The 20,987-nt window shown below is 46.7% G+C and overlaps 1 pseudogene; it reads right to left on the minus strand.

Annotated features, from left to right (window-relative positions):
* Positions 1-20,987, minus strand: part of LOC131586324 (zinc finger protein 850-like) — a 505,482-nt pseudogene that overhangs the window by 424,388 nt on the left and 60,107 nt on the right.

The following is a 20,987-nucleotide window of genomic DNA, read 5'->3' on the forward strand; positions in this document are numbered from 1 at the left end:
CCAGGCTGGATGGAGCTCTAGACAAGTTGGTCTAGTGCAAGGGGTCCCCAGCCACAGCAGGGGGTTGCAACGATGTGATTTTTCAGGTGCCTTCCAAGCCAAACCATGCCATGACTTCATGATTCTGGGATACCTCCCCTCCTCAGTCTCTGTCAGAAAAAGAAACTTGAGAGCAAGTTCCACATTGCAGACTCGGTCCTTTGGCAGCCTGCAACTGTCTCAACAGAGGATGAAAAGAGATGCCATTACTGACACAATTTATCCTTTCTACTTGAAAATTAAAGGCTCCACTCTTGTCCACTCTCACATAACCATCAGGACAGGGAATTCTCCCCAGTGATATGTGGAAAGAAAACTCTATAACCCACAGAGTAAGTTATAAGATTAGGTATGTATTTATTCAGCATGGAGATATCTCCTCCAAAGACATGCACACCCTAGAGACTTGCCCCTCTCTTTTTATTCTCTACAAACTCGGGCTACACAATACGCCTAATACACATTCATTTCCTAACCCTGCCTGTCCCCACTTCATATTAAAATTAGCTCCACACCTCTTTGCGATTGCCCACTGCTCCTTGTTGGTCACTCTGGTGGTTGTCTGGGGGTCTTTGGGATGAAGTCAGCAATTTTCCTCTCAGTTGAACTTATCACCTTGTCTCCTTATGCATGCTCCTTTTAGTCCTTTGACCATCCTTCGGACTTTGATACCATTTCTCCCAGCTTAGGGGTCCAAAGAACCCCCTTATCCTGTGGTGCCTTTGTCCTTGTATCCTATTTGCACATTCTAGTTCTTTATCTTATCTTGTAGTCTTGCTCTCCTCCTGCTCTTATGGGAGCAGTAAGGATTTCATACGGTTTTGTCAGCCTCCCCTCTTTTAGTCAAAGCACTTTTTTATGCTTGATTCCTAATTCTTAATTTCCCTGTTTCACCACAGAAATGCTTCATCTCACCCAAGGAAGAAGAAACCTACAAGCCAACATTTTTATGCATTTCTGTATTGATTTATTTGGTTATTTCTTTCATAGGTATTTATTTCTCCGCTTGTTTCTTTCGTTCCGCGGAGCGCGCGGCGGCTCCTCCGTTGGGCTCGCTGAGGAAACGGACGAACGGCCGCGTGCTCCGGCGGCTCGGCAGCGGCAGCGGCAGCGGCAGCGCCTCTCTCGATCGGTTTTCCACTCGACTTTCCGCTCGCTCTCCGTTCCCTTCTCCCTCTCACACTCACTCTACTGCCGTCCCGTGACGTGCCGTGCCGTCCCTCTCAGCCTCTCCCAGCCCGGCTTATGCCGCGTCCCGCAAGGCGCCCGTGGGCAAGTCGGCCCCCGGCCCGCCCCTGTCGGGCCCGCCTCGGTCCCACCTCCGCCAGGTTCTCTCCGCACTGCTTGTGGCGCCTCTGGAAGAGTTTCTGGAAGAGTTCCTCCCTCTGGTGGTGGGGGAGCGGCACCGTCTTTTGGCTCCGCCTGGTGCGGGCCCTGGCCCAGCCCCGAACGAGGCCCCTGCCAGAGCCGCCCCGCTGCCGCCCGGCTCCCGCCCCGTCGCCGGCAGCGTCCCCGAGCCGAGCCCGGCCGCTCGTCAGCTGGGCCGCCGGCCCCGAGTCGCCGGAGCCCGGAGCGGCTCGGGAAGCAGCAGTGCCCGGGGCGGTCGGGTGCTCCAGGCAGAATGCCGAGAGCGCGGTGCCGCCCGGACGGGCGGAGAAGCCTCCGCTGGAGCAGCTCTACCGGCAGGGCTCGCTGCTGGGGAGCGGCGGCTGCGGCAGCGTTTACTCCGGGACCCGGCTCGCCGACGGACCCTGTCAGACCCTATAAAAGTGTGCTACAGGTAGAAATAAACGGCGCTCACTATACTTCTGTGGAGACTCGTGAGTAGCCTGAGCGGTTTTTCAATATTCCCCTTTGCTGGCAGAGGGGGAAGAGGGAGGAACGGGGGAGTCCTTCTTCAGCCGGCTGTAGCCAAGTTACTTTTCGCTGGGGCAGGGGCTGGCTGTTGTGGAATGGGAACTGGCTGGGAGGGAGGGAGCAGCATCAGCCTGATGAGCTGCGCCCCTGTCCCATAGGAACACCAGAATACAGCCCGCCAGAATGGATCCTCTTCGGCTGCTACCGTGGCCAGCCAGCCACCATCTGGTCCCTGGGTATCCTGCTCTACGACCTGGTCTGCGGGCACCTTCCTTTCCACAACAATGAGGACATAATCCGGGGCCAGCTCTTCTTCCCACCCCGGGCATCTCAAGGTGGGGATGTGCCTCCTCACAAACTTTTCTACAGGAAACAAAATTCAGCCATCCAGTGTCTCGAGGTCAGGTCAGAGGTGGTGTCTGGGGCTTCAAGAGCACCCAGAGTCCTAGATACTAGAACATTTATTCTGGGAGAAATCCTGTGATGTTCACAATATTTGGAGGCTGCGCTTCTTATATGCACTTACAAAAACTTTGCCTCCCATCCAGAGGAGCTCTCCTTCCTCAGAGCTCCACATGGAAGAGAGAGCAGGAGAATGGGAAAAAGGCCAACTGCTATGATAATGACAGTAGGAAAAACCAGGAGCTGAGTTCAGAGGGAAAAGGGCATAAGGCAAGGAGACCAAGCTAAGTCCACAGGATTTACTGTGTGGTAGATTTTTAGTTTATGTGCTGTAGACAGAGCTCGGAGAGCTTTCCCTGTGGAGTGAGCCCAGGGAAGCTGCTGAGCCAAGGAAGAGCTCAGCTGGACACTGCACTTCAGGCTGTTACCAGAGGGAAGGGTGGCCATGGGGAGAACAGCCCAGAGCCCAGGTTTGCCATGGGGTGCAGGAGGAGGCAAATGAACAACAGCTTTGGCAGACTGAATGTCCAGTCAAAGGCTTGGGTACTTGGTCTCAGCCTTGCTGAGAAAGGGCCCCGTGTATCCCTGACAGGAACTGATGCTTTTACTGAAGTTTGAACAGGTCCTGTTTTGGCTTTTTAGCTGTGCCAGAAATGATGGGATACTAAGGAAGGGTGTGCATCTGTCCCTGCTTCCTCCACCCCCCTTCTTGAACATGGCATGGGAGCCCTGGAGCAACTTGGGCAGGCAGAGACCTTCCAAAGAGCTGCAGATCAGAGAGCTCTGTTGAACTTCCTAAATGCCAGTGAGCCAGAGATGCTGGATGTGTGGGAGCTGGAGAGCTCTGAGCATCCTGAGAGCTCAGCAGCATCTGGGCTCAAAGGCTGCTGGGGAGCTGTAGGAGGGAAGGGCAGCAGCAGAAGGAATGAGGGGCTTGAGAAAAGCAGGTTTTGCCATCCTTCAGAATGGATTTGTGGGGACTTGACTGGAGAATCAGTAGTGTCTGTTAGGTGCTTTAGGGGCAGGGAGTTTATAGGGATCTAAACAGCTTCCTATACATCCAAAAGTCCAGTGGAAGCACTGTCACCTGAGAACATCTTGATGTCAAGTATGTGGATGCCAACTGGGAATGTAGCCAGACTTGTACAGAAGTGAGCGCGTGGGGAGAGGTGGCAAATGTGCAACATGGTGTCTCCCTCACCACTTCTCTTTCCATTCCCTGTCCTAGACCAAGCTGCAGCATCAGCTTGACAATTCTTTTCCAGCCAAGTTCTAGCTAAGAGCATGGCTAAATGTCATGAGGCATCAAAGGGGGAGAGTTGGATGTTTAAGCTGAATACTATTAAAAAAATATATTAGAATTAATACATAAACAAAAAATATTATAATAATGTATATAGAAATATATATTAATAATATTCTATTCTTTTCAGGCTTCCTTGCTGAATCTCACTGAAGGGGATGTGAAGAAGGAGTCATTGGGTCTCCCTCTGATCCCCCCGATACGCAGGGCAGTAAGTCCCGATGTTGACAGTGCTGCAGGATCTCTGCAAAGCTCTCTGCAGCTGGATGTCCAAGAGTCCCAGGAGATGAGGTAAGCCAAGGTGTCTGCTGCTCCAGTGTGCTGTTCACCTCGCTCTTCCCATCTCGTGAGGTTATTTTGCACAGTCAGCTCTCCCATGTCTTTAGGCAAACCTCTGTGTATTCAGCATTTGGCCCCATCTCTGGTGATCCAGCCCAATGTCAAACCCACCACCATATGGCCCAAGAGTAGAGGTGGTGGTGGGGAAGAGGAGGCAGGACTGAAAAGCTCCTCAAGACAGGTCCTCTTTTGGACTTGGCTATTGATTCCCTCTGTAATGTTTGTGGTGTCATTTGGGAACTGTATTGCATGGGTCTGGATGCTGCAGATCTTTGAATACTCTGATCCTTGACTGTCAATTTTTTCAGCCAGGAGAACATGTTTGGGCAAATATTGGCTACTTTAGAGGTGTTTGCAAATTTGAGTGTTGTTTCTGTAAATGTCAGATGTAACTTCTCTGTGCCTGAGCCTCCACTGTGAAGTGGGATCCCAGATAAATTCTGGGGTATAGATGTATAATCCGATCAATGTCTAATATTAAGGTCAAGGCTTAAGATCAGAGAAGGTGAGCTGCTAGAGAAGAGTGTCATGGGGTGACTTTACCTTTAAGGTAGTTTTGGGAGCTAAGGAAGTTGAAGTTGCTGGTGGCTGATTGGAGTCTTTTCTCCTGACCAGTTATCAGTCATTTCTAAGAATTGACAGCAGTTTTAACCATTGAAAAGGGAGATCAACTTGTGAACCCCTCCTTAAGATGTAAAGCCAGAGCTCTCTTGTTCTCTTTGTTTCCTGGCTGTGAAAGGTAACAGAGCTCTGGCTGGCCTCCTGTTCCCTGCCTGGCCATGCGGCCCGAGCAGGGGCTGGGCTGGGCCCAGCGGCTCCCAGCCGGGAGATGGGGCCTGCGGGGCTTTGCCCCGGGCTCTGGCCAGGCCAGGCTGGTCCCTGGCTCGGCTGCAGTTTTTTTGCTGTGACGGAATTCACCAGAGACTGCCGAGTAAAGTAAGGAAAAAAAGCTCTGGACCTGCGGCAGGTTGAGACAACGACCGCACTCTCCAGAGCAGCTATGAAGAATCTTCTATCGCAGACAGCTCCAGCTGCTGCTCCGGCAGAATTAACAGAACCATCCACAAAAGCCTGGGCAAGATTTTAACTCTTTCATTACCTAGATAAGACTTGCGGATTAATCCTTTTATCCAGAGAGAGGAAAAAGGTAGAGAATAAGGAGATGCTTTATAAGCTGAAATATTTTTCTGTTAAAGCTATGGAAATGGACAATAAGGTCCTGAAAAAACTCCTTTAATTCATAATAGAGTATATAGGGAGGAATGGAGTGTTCAAAGTGTGGATTTTGAGCAAAAAGTAGAGTAATTGCGATACAGTGAAGTACTAGAAAAGAGTGAAGCGAAGATTTGAAGCCTTGGGAGGCAATGAGAAAACTGTTTTCTAGTGGAGCTCACAGAGACAGATGAAGAAGACTTTTGCCTTTGAGTAATAACTCATCCTTAAAATGACATCCCTAGACTCATTGACCCATACACACTTCAGAGTGATGTGAAATGGGAGGAGTGAGCTCTGATGACAGCACTTCTGGGCAGCTGACATCAGGGCAATAGAAAGCTATAACAGAAATAGCTTTCTTGTGAGAAACTCCATAGATTAGCAGAAGGAAACTTCTGTTTCTCTAAAAAGACTGATGAAAAGACTGTAGCAAGAATTGGGACTGTTTTAAACACCAAAGTTCTAAAGTTTTTTGTCTCTATGTTGTCACGTGTACAAAAGACTGGTCAAGTAGTGGGGGATAAAAGGGTTTTCTGGAAGTTTATTCTGAAGTTTATTTATTTTTATTCCTGTAGTTTTGTTAATAAACTGTCTTGATTCCTTTTAAGTTTTAAGCCTGTTTTGCTCTTGTTCTAATCCATATCTCACAGCAAGAAATACGTTTTTTTTTTTTTAGTTACGGGTTTAAAACCACGACAAAGAGTTATAGCACTGTACCTGAAGGAAAGATATTGGCTTGGAGAAGTGTGAGAAAATGTAGCTGTCAAGCTTATCTGAGTGATAACAATAAAGGAGTCACAGAAGTATCACTCACATTGAAAATCTTCTGTAGGGCTTTTAAAATGCAATCTGAATATCCTTCTCTAACAGCTGTGTGTGAAAAAGCCTTTTTGTTCTTGAAAGATCAAGGAGGTGTAATATCATTCTCAGGAGACAGCAGTGCTCTGACCACATGGAGCACGAGACTGTCACCAGTGTAAGGCACAAACAGGCAAAGTCAAGCTTCGGCAGCAGTACAAAAGGAGCTGCCCTCCATAGAGACTCGTGTCTCAGCTCAGCAGCTCTTGCTGCTTCAGAGAGGCTGTAGGAGCCACTTGGCTCTAAAAGGAGAGACAGCAGAACTGGGGGGTTATGATGCAAGTTGAAGAATGACTGCTGTGTTTCAGCCGGAGCTTGGCCAGCTCTGTCTGACTCCAGCAACTGAGAGCTTAAGGACAATGAATCAGCTTTGCATCTTGTTTAGTTTCTGTGTTGCATTTCCTCCTTCATCAGAGTGACCAGCTGAGAAGGTTTTCCTCCTTTCATGCTACACGCATTCCCTCCTTTCTCTTTCTTCCTCTTAATATGTTCTTTTGTCCTCCATTTTCATAAGGCCAAGATCACCAGCACATCCAAAGAGGAGAACTCTGAACAAGCAGGTTGGTACAGGGCATGTCTGTCCGAAAATGACCATTGGAATTTTGACTCAGAGGTGACTTTTTGAAAGCTTGGATAAAAACCATTATTTTCAAGATTTCTTTCAATTGTTTTAAATTCCTTGATGGGCTCAGTGGACTCTTTGAAAAGCCCAATCACTGGGAGTGTGCTGTGGTGGTGCAGTGAAAATTCCTCCAGTGTGAAGTGCTGAGTGGCTGGAGCTGGAGTGGTACCTTGGGGCCCTGGAAATGCAGCGCAGGAAAAGGAAACATTCCTCTCCGTCCAGCACTTGCCCTTCATCTCCCTGAAGCCTTTCTAGTGTCACAATTAGTAGAGAAAAAGCAGGCACTGGGCATGAAATGAGAAATGTTCCCAGTCCTCTGTCCTGCCCTTAAAGGAGAAAACCTTTCCTTGGGGCACTTTCTGAGCTGAACCCTTTGAGATCTGAAGGAGATTCATGGACATTGCCTGTTTCTGCACTGGGAGACACAGGGAAACCTCCTCTGAGGGAAAGTCCTTGTGAAATTTCCAATTAAGGAGAAGAATGTTTCCAAATGGATGCAGCCTATGCAAGGTCTGAGTTTGTCATCCTCTGATGGCACAAGCCCAAAGCCACCTATGGCAGGTTCACCATGACAAATCTCTTCCCCGACTCTCTCTGCCTGGGTCAGTGCTGCAGGCTGAGGCTGCAGGAGGAGATGCCTTCTGCCTTGGCCCTCCCTGCCTGCCTTGCCTGATCCCTGACAAGTAGAATTGTGCCAGACAAAATGCAGTCTATGGTGCATCTGTGTCAGCCAATGCTTTCAAGTTGAAAGCCTCAATGAAAGTCAGTTGCTGTTTCTTTTTCATCTCTGGGCATTTACTGATAGGAGAGATGAGACTTGAAGACGTAATTTTGCTGCTGCAGGAAAAGGGATCAGAGGATCTGGTCCCTTTGCTTAGGGTTTGTTCTGCCAAATCCTGGGTACAGCCCCTTTGGAAAGACTCCTTAATTGCTGATATGCAGCTGGGATGCTGAATGCAGTTGGGGAGAATTACTGCTCAGTACTGCTTAGGTGACATTTTTGCTGGATTACTTGTGGAAAATGAGCTATTTTATTAAACCTTACCTGTTTCGCTTTTATTACTGACCGTATCATTCTTCAGGAAAAAATAGTTCAGATTTAAGAAATATGTCCTTTTTTTATTGTCTAGCTTCCACTTGATTTTTTCCTCTGTGATGCCATGTAAAGAATGATTAGTTTTCAGAGTTCTAACAGTTCTTTTTAAGAGTGTTTAAAAATGACCTGCCCGTCTCTATTTCATTTTTTTGAATTGTCTGGAACTGCGATGATCAGTAGTGTTTTGAGGCAAGGTCATGTTTGTATTTGTTTTGGGTGTGTCTGCAGGAATGAATGCAGGAAGTAAACCTCTGTAACAATGAAGTAGAAAAATGGAACATTTGGATGGCCAATTTGTTGCCTACTGAAGTAGGCTCGCTGAATACAGGGGACATCCAATGGGGAGTGCAAAGCTTCTTTTACCTCTGATACATGAAGCCATTGTTTGTGTCACAGGATTTCCTTCTTTATGAAGGAAAATATAAACAACCAAAAAAACCCAAACCTAGAACTGGGTGGGAGTTACAGAAATGAAGACCGTGAAAACTAGCTTTTAAAAGCAATTGCTGTGTAGGTTTAATTGTCCAATTCTGGAGACCACTGTGGGTTGCTAACTGTTTGGAAGGAAAGGGATTTCAAAGTAGTCGGTGGACAACAAACAGCACATAAGCAAAGCAGTAGAAGCTCTGTCTCCTGGCTTGCCAGCTCCATACAGTTCAGAGAAATTCTAGTGATTATAATTTCTTGAAAAATAAATAGAAAGTGATCTTCTGAATAATTCAAAAACCCTTGAATGCCTCACTTTTTGGATGCATTGATTTTTAAGGTGGGAGTTCAGCTAACTCATTTCTTCCCTTGTATCTGATCTACAGCTTCTTCTAGAGACACAATATCAAGGAAGAAGTGGGTGGACACCTCCCATAAAGAGCAGCCCTTTGCAGCCTCTCCATCCAGGTGGCCTCCCTCCCCTGCCTGGCTGGAAGGCTGATGCTCAGACCTCCCACCCTCTGGGCCTCACCTTAGCCCCACCTGGCATGCCCAGCTGCTTCTGCTAGTATTTAAGGAGCTCTTAATAATACTGTGCTACTTAAACACACATTGGGATGTAGCTCTGTAGTGATTCACAATGAAGCAGATTGCCTGCTTTGTCCCTGCCCGCCCTGGTGATCCTGCGAGGGACTGTAGTGTATACCATGCACGTTTTGCCTCCAAGAAAAGCTTGGGTTTGCTTCTTAGTGTGGAATAAATATTAGAGTAATAAAATGGACAATTAAACTGCTCACTGTGGAGGACATGCTCATGCTTCGTATGTCAGCCTTGCACCTCATGCTCCCAAGGTTTGTTACTCATCATGAAAGAGTTTAATAGAAAAAACTCAGATTCCATGTTACATCTGAACGGAATTGCTTTAGGTCATTAAGAATTCTTATGACATGAACAGGACAAAACCCTTCCAACACTCACTTGCCGTTGTCCTGGATTTCTGCAGCCCTATGTGAAAACTTACTATAGGCAGAGTGTTTGGAATTGGTTTGGGCCTTTATGAAAGGTGTGTGGAACAGTATGCAGGGCTCTCCTAGCAGAAAATCATGCTCCATGCCTCACAGAGTAAGTACTTGAGAAAACAAGTTTGCTGCTCCAGAAATTCCTCAAATCAGTCTATTTGCCAGTAAGAGAAAACAGATTTGGGATATGTAATCTGACTTTAATTCATTGTGCAGAACCACAGAAGAGCACTTCTTGTGATCTGTGTGTCTAACCTAAGTGACCTTTGTAATAAATATAGTTATGAATAAAAATTCATAAAGACCTAAATAAATATATCTGTAGTATAATAACATGAGAAAATAAAAAACATAGTGTGGCTAGGGATTCCTCCCTAGATCCAGCTGCAAACATCCATTTTAGAGAGAACAATTCTACCGGCATCGGGATAATGATCCTAGCCAGCACCCATCAGCCTAAAAGAATAAGCAGGACACAGGCCATCAGGCTGGACAAAAAAAACAAGCCCCGACGAGATACTCATCACCGGACCTGAACACCCCACCTGACAAGCTACAGGTGGGGAGCAATCAAACTAGACAAAGAAAGAAGCCCAGTCGAGATATTCATCGGCCCCAACCCCAGAGCCAACCACTCCGTCCTGATGGCCCAAAAATCGAGGAACATCCAAAACCTTTTTACATATGAGGAGACTCTGCCCCACTGTCTATTGATTCAGTTCGCTGGTTCCAGGAAATCCATTCAACCAACCATCAAGACACTTTGTTGAACAGTAACTGCTCGGAGTTTTGGCCTCAGGGCACAAAACCCCTATAAGAACCCCGGACTGCAGCCCATACGGTGTGGATTTGGGAACACCTATACCTTGGGTATAGACCCCTGTCCACCCAGCGCTGCGCTGACCTATTTATTGTGGTTTTTCTCTTTCGTTGCAGGTGCTTAAATTGTTTTATAATAAATTGCTTTTTATTGACCTTATTTTGCCATTGCATTTATAACACCTTGCCTCCAAGAACTTGGAAAAGTGGGGAGAGATGGAATCAGTAGCACAAGGATCTGCACAGTGATTCTCCCTCAGGCCTGAGGAAATAGCCCACTCCCACTGGGCCACGGCTTTTTACCCTACATCAAAACTTCATGCTTCAGGTTGTGGTGGTGAATCCCCCCAGCCTTGTCAGGCCACACTGTGACCTGAGAAACGCTGGTTAGTCCTTGGCCTTGCTGAACAGCCCCTGGGCTCAGCTCCTCTTGAGCTTATCAGAAACACTGAGCGCTGCCAGGAACTTGTGCTGTCTAACGAGCTCCTGGGGTTTTCTATGAACAGCCTGGGAAATTACTTTTCTTGCCTGAATGGCATAACATCCTTCTTCTCACACTTTCAAAGGCCGGCTGCTGACCCAAAGTGCGGCCACGATGAAGCATTTTATGACTGAGGCCCACTCTCTTGTGGCCCATGAACAGCGGTCCAAAGGAGGCCCTTGGAGCTCTCCTGGACCACAGTGGCTGCCAGCAGCAACCGCCCTCGGAGTGGGGCCTCTCAGAGCCAGTGAGCTCTGACGCTTGCTGCACTCGCAGGATCGCCCATCAACAATGGATCCTGGGCCGATACCCCCACTCCTGGAGGCTCCAGTTTAACTACTGTTAAGCTTGAGTGCTGTTAAGCTTTTAGGCCATGTTCCTTTTTATCCTTGTCCTTTATGTTCCTTTGTCAAACACACCTAAACACACCTAAACACATACACACACACACACACAAAGATAGTTCTTGGTTCATTTCTGCTTTCATTGACTGCGTTTTGTTTGTTGTTTTTTTCCTTGTTTTCCTTACCTTAACTGATTCGTAAGTAAGAGTGTGAATGTTGCCAATGAATTTTGTTGAGCTATTGTTTCATATTCCATCTGGTTTTTACCAATAACCTTGCTGGAAAACTTTTAAGCAATCTCAAACACTTGTTTGTAACAAGCTGTGGGAGCATTAGGTACAACCTCGGTTGACACTGAAAAGCAGGAGAGTCATTCTAGAGTGACAAGTTTAATTGCCCATTTTATTACTCTTCTATTTCTTTGACTCTAGTAAGTGAGGCCAGGCTTTTCTTGGAGGCAGAATGTGTGTGAGATGCACTTTGGGATTATCCCATAGCTCTGGGCTGAATGGCACCCAGGAGTACAGACAGATTTGAGGAACCCTCATCACTGGTTGTTGGCCTCACTTCCACTCATCCTTCTGCAAACAAGTAGCAAACAAGACTGTTGAACTGCTGTCCTGGATAAATATCCATTCAGATACTTTTCCAAAGCAGTGCATCTTTTCCCACGTGCTCTTCTTACCTATGAAATTGTGACTGAAGACACCTCTGAGCCAGATCGGTGTGAGATTGCAAAGGAGCAAAGCTTTGGGATTTGGGCACACTTCTCTTTGTTTCTTTGCTCAGGCCTTTTGTGAGCACAGAATACATGTAGGTCGAAAACTTTTGACTATACAGGATCTTTTGGGTCTATTGTCCCCTGTCTTAGTTTAGGGTAGATTTGGGAGAAAAGCTCCAAATGGGGGTTTCCCCAGGGAAAAAAATTCAAATGACCCCTCCCCTCAACTGGTCCGGGAAAAATAATTTCCTTGGAGAGAAGTGGAAAAAGCTGTTTATTTAACAGAAATTGAGCAATATTGAACAATAAAACCTCTTGCTGTTCGATGGGATGGCGAATCTAGGAAGGAAAGTCCTTTTCATGTGGTGTAGTTGGGATTGCTCAGGTTCTTCTCAGTCCTTTTGGCGCTGGATAGTGGTGAGGCCCAGGCCCCGGTGGGCCAAGGGCTTGAGCTCCCAGGGTTTGTCTGGGTGTTTTTCAGTCCAAAGCAGGTTTGCACAGATCCAGGAAAAAAAGAAAAAAAAGGTCCAGGGAACTCCTCTGCCTCAGCTAGCTAAAACTAAGTAAAAGCCAAAGAGAAGCTCTGTCCCGCTGTCTGTCCGTGCTGCAGAGAGCACAATCCAGGAGCAGGATGCACGGGGGGTGAGTTTTCTTTCAACACAAGCTGCGCGCTTCTTCTACCCCCCTTTGCTCTCAGAGCCAGTCTCAAAGGTGAGAGGCCCAGCGAGGAAAGAATGTGGTGAGTCACTGGGACATCAAGTGAGCTGTACTCCCATAACCTCAGCACATCTCCTCTAGCCTAGCAGGTCCTAGTCTCACATTCTCTGCTTGTTTTTTTAAAAATTTAACTTACATAACATTAAAAAAAAACACTGTATCTACAAAAATATATATAAAGAATTAAAATATGTGATCACAATTTAAAAAATACAATCAAAATGTATCCTCAAATGTACATTAAAATATCAGAACACTTCATCCCTACTATACTATATCCCTATACTATACTACTATCTCTATACTATATCCTACATAACTAACTCTAAAGCCTAAGGCATTAAACCTATTCTTCAACCAGTCTTCGGAGAGGCAGAAGCTTCTTCCTCAGCTCCGAGGAAAGAGGGCTCTTCTGGATGGGAGGCAAGGACTTTGTGGGTAGGAGCACACATGAAGCATGGAGAGAAAAATTCTTCGTAAGAGAGGAGCCTGTCAGGTCTGCAAAATGGAAACACAAAGTGTAACAGAGAATGCCGTGCAAACCTAAAGCATCTGGAGCTCCATATTTCATGGGAGAGACTTTCTGCAAACTTCTAAATAGCTGCACAGGGAAACATGCTCCTGCCTGCAGCCACTTGAGGCAGGCCAGGGGACACCCTGCCCCACTTGCACAGAGCTACCACAGGAACAGCCTGGCCTCTGGGCTGGCCTGGGACAGCAGGGAGCCCAGAGCCCTGGGCTGTGCAGCCATGGCTCAGCTGCACATGCAGCCTCCTGCTCCTGGCCCTGCCCCACAGCTGAGCAGCCCTACAGCTACACGGGGCACTGGCAGCAGCACAGCTCATTGCAGGGGGCACATGCAGGGCAGAACTGTTCCCTGGGGATGAGCACAGGCTCTCTAGGCTGGCACAAGACCCTGCCTCCTGCCAGAGAGCGGCCCAGCCCCACCCCTCACCTGTGTGTGAGGCTGAGCCCTGCTCAGCCTTCATCTTGTCCTCAGTTAGGAGTTGCTTCAGGCCCCCCATGCCTTGACTAGGAAGGGCAGTTGAGAGAGTGGGGGCGGATGCAAACCCTTCCTCAGGATTTTGTCGTTGTTGGCACAGCAAAAAAGTCACGTCCGGAGGTGTCCAACTCAGCTCTTCGTCAGCTTCCTGGAGAGCATCAGTTCCTCACCAGCCCAAGATGCTGGAGAGGTTTTCCCGCACATGTGGAGGCTGGCTGGCAGCACACTTCCTTAGCTTGGTGCCCATCACCTTGTAGAGGGCAGAGGCAAGCTTGGTGACCACAGTGCGGACATTGGCGCTTCGCACAGGCAGCGCCTTGTTCCCCAGGAAGGACCAGAGCACGGGCAGGGCGTAGCGCTGGACGACTTCAGGGCTCCTGGGATAAACCCATTCCACAAGCGCTGCCGGGAGAGAGACACAAGCTTCTTAACCACCAACCTTAATGCAAACAAGGATCTATTTCTAAGTTTTGCCTCTTGGAAGCCTCTCTGGCTAAGATCAGAGAAAGAGCACACAGACTCCCATGAGCCAGAAATGGGCAAAGCAGCTGAGCCTCCCAGAAACAGAACCACCAACTCCCCAGGATTAATTTCTCCAAACAGGGCCTTGTAGCTGTGGCAGACTTTCTACTTCTACTAAACTTCTTTATGATCTGTTTCTGCAGGGATAATGCCTGAATATGACAAATTGCCTTTTATTTCCATTAAGAACTTATCTAAACCCACACTGAAAATCTGGACATGCACCGTAGAGAAGCAAATGTGGGATTCCTAGTAAAAAGGATGATTCCATTTTTGTGACCTCTAATGTCAAGTGCCAAAAGTCTAATCTGGCTCTTCCCTTTGCTCAGTGGCACACAGCAAAGGGCAGTATTAGAACACACTTCAAAACTCCAGCACACCAGAGGTGGGTGCTGCTTGACACTTGGAGTAGAAACATCAGTGACTGGCTGGTGTCATTGGCAGAATGCTTTTGCGGCTTCCAACAAACAGCTGTTCCAAACCCCAGGGTGTCTTAGATAATGACCCAGACCCCATTGCCATGGCATCTGAGCATCTCCACATTTTAATGGCATTTCCCCTCCCAAAGTTAATGGCATTTTTTCTTACAATGTGCCCTGAAATAGAGGAAGAGAGAGAGAAAACTGTTACCCAGGGGACTGCAATTTAACCAAAACATGAGTGTTTTCTCACATTGTGTCTGAAGCATCCTCTCTGCTCGTTTTCTGAACTGAGCTATATCAAACACAGGCAAAAATTGACTACCAACAGGTATCTTGCATGGAAGATATGTCTGAGAGATCAAAAACTGAAACGGTCTGGAGACCATTCTCATTTTCTAAACAGGCAAAATGTTGTGTAGGAGCCATTTATTATACTGTGGTGGAAGAGACTTCATTTTCTCTATGTTGTTAATTCACCAGTAGTCATCAGCATTTCAACAGCTCTTGGAAGTACCCAAAACCAATGCTTCTAAGTGGGAAAAGGCTTATGGTATCCATTTAAAAACGGGGGTTCACTTGAGTTTAAATGCAATTAAAGACATTGGTCAGTATGGAAGTTGAGAAGAGAAAGAGCTGTGTGTTCCTACTAAATCTCAGAGAGCGCATCTGCTCTTTCTAAAGTAGCCCTAATTTATGTTTAATTCCTTCATTTGAAAAAGAGATCAAACTAACTGCAAAACTAAACTCCCTATTCCTGGAGATCTACTTTATTCAACTGCTCTTTAACACGTCTTTGACATTCCCAATCGCTGAACATGCCCGTTTGAGATCCACAATGAAGACACAAAGTGTATTAAACCTTGCATTTAAAGATGCTGGCAGAATTAGTGGTGGATTTAGCCCCAGTTAAAGCAAGGCCATAAATCATCTTCTCTACTATATATTGAGATGATCATGTTTCCATTCCTTGTCTGTTGCTGCCATAGCAAGCTCCTCTGAGGAATCAATTAGCAGCTGCATTTGTAGCATTTTGGACAGCGCTGACATAGGAAGACACTGTTTGCACTCCCTGAAATTCTCAGCCCAAGGCCACTTTGACAGCACAGGCAGGGAGCCTCAGCACTCTGCTTCTGCCCCTCTGCCCACAAAGGCTACCCTTGCACTAAATCTGTGCCTCTAATATGTGTGTTGAGTTTTGAGCTAAGCTGAGAGCCCCAGGCCCTGCAGGGTTCAGCCTCAAAACCTTCCAAGAGCAAAACAAGGATTCTGTGAGGACAAAACAAACAGATCCCCTGAAACAGTATTTGCCACCACTTTCCCTCGAGGGTCACAGATGCCCCTGAACTTCCAAGAGAGGAGCCAGCTAGGGTATTTTTAGCCCTTCCCTTTTCTGAAGGTGGCTTCTGAGATGCCCCAGTGAGAGCTCAGCCACGAGGCCCAGCACTGCCCCCGTCTCAGATGCTGCACACCACGGCAGCAGCCAGGAAAACCTGCCCAATACACCTGCCATGGGTGTTGGGCAGGAGGGACAAGCTCAGCAGGTCCTGATTTGGAGGAGCTACTCTACTGTCTATTCACAGGCATTCCCTGTACATTCTTCCTTGGAAGACCTCTTGGCTTAGAAGGGTTGGCCATACCTGTGATACGCTCTGTGACATCCAGCAGAGCTTGGCCACTCAGTTGACTCCATCTGTGGCCAAACTCTTTCATCAGTGATACTTTATCTACAAGAGAAACACACGTTTCTGCTCACTCTTTGGAGGTCATAGGAGAAAGGACAGTGAGGTGGGAAACGGCAGGGGCAAGCCCATTTTATAGAATAAAGTCAATTTCTGCTGATTTTTGAATGCATTTCTTCTTTCCTTCCAGCCTCCTAGGGAGGGTTTTTAATTCCAAGAAAAAAGCTCTCCTTGCACAACTGTAGATCCAAAGTTGCCTGCTCTACCAGGAGCTACGTTAAACATTTCACATCAGGGACCTCAAGAGTTCAATCACATGTACGCTGTGAAAAGGGTTTGCATCCCAGAGCATAAATGAATAACCCCATACTTGGAACACAGAAAGGCACTGAGTCAGGCAGTTCATGAGCTCACAGAGCAGCTGAGGTGGAGAAAGTGGAAACTGCCCTGGAAGACCTGCCTTTTTAACACTTCATTTCTCACGCATATTCCTCAGTGCGGCATTTTCAGAGCTGACATAAATCTGTGTGGCAAAGGAATTTGCAGCAGCCCTTGCCTAGGTAGCGCTTTGCTACAGCCATCTTGCACCATGCAAAACAACATGTGGAACAAGGCATCATTGACACCTGGATGTCTACCTGTTTGTTATAAGGAAATGAACTTGGTGAATCAAAAGTTCTCCTTTGAAAAAAGAAGCCAAAGAAGAAAGGTGGGAAATGGGCAGCTAATGCCTATAATGCAGAGCCTCCCAGGAGGCTGCCCTGCAGAAGCTCTGATGGGCCTGTGCCCCTCCATGCCAACAGCAAAGCTATTCACTTGGGAAGTCAAATGGGGCCCAAGCAAACTCCAAAACCCCCTTGGTCCTGAATTCTAGCAAAGCTGTAGTCCAGGACTTCCTCTTCAGACAAGCAGCACAGAGCCAAGGGCTCCTGGGACCTTTGGGAAATGCTGATGCACATTCAAGCCTGTTGGGGGACTGGTGTGTAAGGACTGCAGCTCCACAGCTTCTGGTGGATGTCAGCTGCAGCGTTCCACAGACAACAAGAGCTATCAAGGCTCTCAGCATTCTCTTGTGTGGGAGAGGCAGAGACACAGCTAAGGAGAGTCCATGTCAGGGGTCAGCCTTACCTAAATGAGAAATGGCTTCTTCCAGCGCTTTCACAGCTGCAGAATGAACCCCGGGATCCTTTGAGTTCAAGTTGTTTGTAATTCCTTCCACCAAATGGATGATCACCGGGCTCAAGTTATCTTCCAGGATGCCAATGATTTCTGCCAGCACGTCCAGTGCTTTCTGCTTCACCCTCTTGTGGCTGTCAGATATTCTCAGGACAAAATAATCAAAAATCTGTGGAGAGAACAAACAAAATGACAGCTGGATTACAATGTCCTTGTTTGAAGAGGGGATGTGGACATGTGCACTCAGCAATGTAAAAGATGGATGTGATCCTTTTGGACAGGTCAGCACTCGCTTGCACAATTTCACTGTTTTCCTGGGGACCACTCACTGGAGTGGTTGCACAACCTCATGCTGGTTGAAAGATTTTCATCTATTTTGAAGAGGTTTGGGTGGGGACAGAATAATTCCTATGGTGTTTCCCTCCACCTGTAAATCATTAAATTAAATAAATAAATTAATTTATTAATTCAAAAAGATGACCTTTGCTTTAGAAGTATGGAACCAGATATTTACAGTGCTCATTTTTCTGTACACTTGCCTCAGGTACTGAGGGCAATTTTGATATTGCCAAAACTATGGCTGGGGGAGATCTATGTTTTCTTTTCCCTGTCTCTGTCTCTGTGTCTGGAGAAGTGCAGGGCTCTGATCAACTCTTCCAGGAACCACACCATTTGTCTAACTAACACGTAGGCTTCTGAAATTTAATGTGCTGTACAGCTCTTATTAGAGCAGGTTCTGTCCCTTGATAGCCACATTATCAGGCACCAATTTCTGGAGAAAGGGAAAAAGCAGCTTCTGGGAGGAGAAGGCACAGATCTGTTCTTATTCATTTTCCTCCTTTTCCAGAGAGAAGAAAAGGACCCTCCAATAAGGTTGAGCACCGTCTTTCCCAAGAGGAATAGGGAATGGAAATGAGTAGCCAGACGTGTGCCTGTGCAAGACAAGATGAAGTTTACAGAAGTATCCTTTAAAACCATCTGGGTTTAATCCAACCCAGCCTGATACTTCTCTTCTCCATCCAAAGCCATGTTTTATTTAAGGAATAATTGCCATGCTTTCAGTGCCGCTATTCCCTTCACTTAACCCAGCTGGGAGTAGGAGACAGCTGAAGCTACAGCAGCAGCAAACTCTGTCATCATCTGATGAACAGCATCAATAGGCACCTGCCAAACAAATACAGCTGGACTGAAAGAACTTGTTCTGAAGCCTGGACCTGAATGAAATTTGTCTGTGTAAGAGGGACCAGTCTGGCCCAAACTGCCAGGATGTAGTGCTAAGACACACGGAATGAACTTCACTGCTCCAGGCTTGGGAAAGGAGCTAAAGGAAAGGAACAATGAAGATACCCTACATACTTGGACAATGTTAGTGGAGATGAGCTGGGGGCGGGTTTTGCACAGCTCGAGAAGGAATGCCACTCCTTCCAGCCGTGTCTGAAACCCCTTGGCTTCCAGGAGATCGTAAAGCTTCTGGAGCGGCTCCGTTTCTTCCACAGCTGGAGGTAACGTGACCTGGGCTTTTGCACGGTGTAGGAGGCGTCCCTCAGAGGTAGACTTCACCCTGGAAAATAAAACCAAATTAGAACTTGGCGGTGATAATACCTTCAGTTAATGGAGAGCAAAACATCTTGAGGAGCATCCCTAATGATGTGATTTCCAGCTAGAAAATCATGAGGCTCTGAAAAACAACGTGGACCTCATGACAATCATTACAGGAGACAATCTGCGAGTAACATTCTCGACAGTGCTCACTCAGGAAAACCAAGGATGAGATGTATCTGATCTACCTTCAGATGGCTTCCCAGGCACACAGGTCTCATTGCTTTGTGGGGAAAGAGAATTTAAACTTGCAAGTTTAAATGCCTCCTCATATGGGACATGTGTGTCTTATAGTAAGGAAACTCATCACTCTGGAGAAGTACCACTACACCAGGCATGACAATCTGTAACAGTAGCTCAGATGCCTCTGGACAGATGAACAGGGTCATATCTGAAGGAGCCAGGAAATCAGTAACAGAGGTAAAAAGAGAAGCCAGACATCCAGCACTATGCTAACTTTATGTTTGCTTCCCCAGAGACTAGATCCACAGCTTAACAAACCCACAGGGAACAATTCTCCTGCATCAACCTGTCTCTTCCATGAGCATTCCAAGATCTTAGCTATGCTACTGAGGCATGTGGTCACTCTTCTGCCACCATTGAGCATGACAGAGCTAAATAACTCTCCTCTGTTATCACAGGAGAACAGGTACAAGTAGCTCTGCCCCTGGCAGAAAGGACAGCAAGGACCAAATTGCTGTCTTAAATTTGGACTGCAGTACAAGGGGAAATAAACCAAACATGCTGTCCATCAAGCAAACAGTGTGAAGGACAGGAATATCATAACAAAACATCCACATTGAGACACCTGTTGACCAATGTCGCTTAGGAATTGCCTTGATACTTTCTACTCAAACTTGGTACTGTTTGAGAGTAAGAAAGCCATGAATCAGCCAGGCCAAACCACTTGCATGGGAGCTGCTTGTTTGGGGAATGGCATCTTGTTTCGTGACTGGGACTTCTCATCAAGACACCAATCTGAAAAAGACTCCTCTCTGATGGAAAAAACCAACCCTGATTGAATTTACTTGTCCCAAGTCAGGCAGCAGAGACACAGCCCTCTCCATGCCTCCACAACACTGCCCTTGCCAGTGCACTGCATTGTCTGAGCCACAACCAATGGGTGTCTTTTTGTTGCCCAATTTCTGTGGAAACCTCTCCAGAGAAGCTGTGTTCAGTGTAATGCAGAAGTAGCCAATTTTTATCATAGAGCATTTGTAGGGAATGGAAACAATTTCTGGCACAGGTCATCTTTCACAGAAAGAGTTTCCTGAGGAAGGACATGTAAAGCTTGTCACGTGCTTTGTCCCATCTAACAAAAGTGCTCAGTACCGTTTACTAGAAGGCAATGTGGCCTGGGGCTTCTTTGAGGAATCGCTGCTCTTCTTCACCGGCATCTTGACAGATGGGCCTTCACCCTTCTGGTTTTCCATCTCCTACAAAGACATAAAGAAACCCCATGACTCTTCAGAAAATGCAATAGGAAACTCCCTGTTTAAAACACAAGTTAGAACCTCAGGATCACGGCTACCAAGGCTTAGGGAGACATTTCCTAGCTTACAGAAGGCAACAGACCAGAGACTCAGTGATGTCGACTCTTTGTTCTCAATAGCCCAAGGCAGGTTATGGGTGCTGCCATACTGAGCAGCACTCTAAAATCCCAATTTCATTAGGCTTGAGCAGAAATGGGAATAATGCAAACTGGTAGGCAATGAGTGTTCTTAAAGGAAGCAGCAGAAAACTTTGGACTCTCTGGGGGCTGGCCCATTGTGTTGGAAGTTGATTCAACACTCGCTCTCCCTGTTCCTCCACAACATCACGCTCTCTTCTATAATGTAGATAAGAAGAATAAAAATACCCCACAAACAAACAGATGGTTTTCCACTGGACGCTGCTGAATTCCAGCTCCAAAGAGCTTGAGAGCAGGACAGTATTCCCAGCAGACAGACAGTAATTGTAGTAATTGGGATTGATGTACATTTTTTGCATATTTGGAAATTTTCTTGTATATTTGGAAATTTTCAAGGCACTACTACGTCCAGTGTCTTTTTCATAGACTCTGTCATCTTCAGAAGCACTACTCTTACTTAATTCCTTTACTGGGGGCACAGTAGGAAGAGCATGGTGAGGGGTTACACTTAAATGAAAACCCTTTTTCTCCTCTTCCCCTTTCCCCTTTGTGATATTCAAAATATTCAAAACCCCACTTTTTCCCTAAGAATATCAGTCCATTTGTAGTCTGCAGATGAACTAGCTGAGGATTAACAGCTCATTCCCAGGAGCAAAGTGATTCAGAAGAATGAGATAAAGACTGATTAGGTATGTTTG

This window comes from Poecile atricapillus, chromosome 19, assembly GCF_030490865.1.
Source record: "Poecile atricapillus isolate bPoeAtr1 chromosome 19, bPoeAtr1.hap1, whole genome shotgun sequence".
In the NCBI taxonomy this organism is placed as follows: Eukaryota; Metazoa; Chordata; class Aves; order Passeriformes; family Paridae; genus Poecile; species Poecile atricapillus.